General features: G+C 44.3%; 1 pseudogene; it reads right to left on the bottom strand.

Moving 5' to 3' along the window:
• Positions 1-230: 230 nt before the first annotated feature.
• Positions 231-397, bottom strand: LOC117797769 (annotated as a pseudogene).
• Between the last annotated feature and the right edge of the window lie 371 nt (positions 398-768).

The raw sequence follows: 768 nt of genomic DNA, 5'->3' as shown, positions 1-768 counted from the left end.
TCAGGGGGGAGAGGGGGCAGGGGTGGAGTCTGCTTAAGATTCTCTCTCCCTCTGCCCTTCCTGCTCTTCCTTCTTTCTTTAAAAAAAAAAAAAAAAGCCCCACATGCTGAAAGTAAAAAGGAACAACTCGTAAAGAGAAAATAAAACACCAAAATGTCGTAGACAAACCAGCCACTACTTACAGAGCAAGGTTAATAAAATGCCTTCTATTAAACCAAGGGAAAACAGAAACCCCTCAGAGAGTGTCCCCTGTCTCTTAATGCCCCAAAGGAGGAAAAGAATTACCATCAAGGGAGAGAGCAGCTAGCACCTCCCCCTCTTGGTTTTGGGTACTCTACACATTCAGAGATCTTCTTTAGTAACAAACCATAAAAATGATCCCTGCAAGTATAGTCTTGACCTTGAACTCGCAGTCTGTGTTGGGTCTATGGCAGCCAGACAATCTTTACTAATGGCAAGATAGTTAGCCCATTTCTCATTCTACTGGAAAAAGAGAAAGAGGCTTTGTGATACAATCTTTCAAATGCTATCACTTAAAGATGCATTTTAGTGTTTTAAGCGGAAATGCAAGACTGNGAAATGCAAGACTGAAAAAAAAAAATTAGGGCACCTAGGTGGCTCAGTCAGTTAAGCGGCTGCTTTCAGTTCAGGTCATGATACTGGAGTCCCAAGATGGAGTCCAGCATCAGGCTTCCTGCTCAGCGGGGAGTCTGCTTCTCTCTCTGTCCCTCTCCCTCTCCCCCACTTGTGCACTCACGCTCTCTCTCA

This window comes from Ailuropoda melanoleuca, unplaced genomic scaffold (genome assembly GCF_002007445.2).
Source record: "Ailuropoda melanoleuca isolate Jingjing unplaced genomic scaffold, ASM200744v2 unplaced-scaffold13013, whole genome shotgun sequence".
Lineage (NCBI taxonomy): Eukaryota > Metazoa > Chordata > Mammalia > Carnivora > Ursidae > Ailuropoda > Ailuropoda melanoleuca.
The sequence above is the reverse complement of the archived record's forward strand: the minus strand, read 5'-3'. Positions and strand labels throughout refer to the sequence as shown.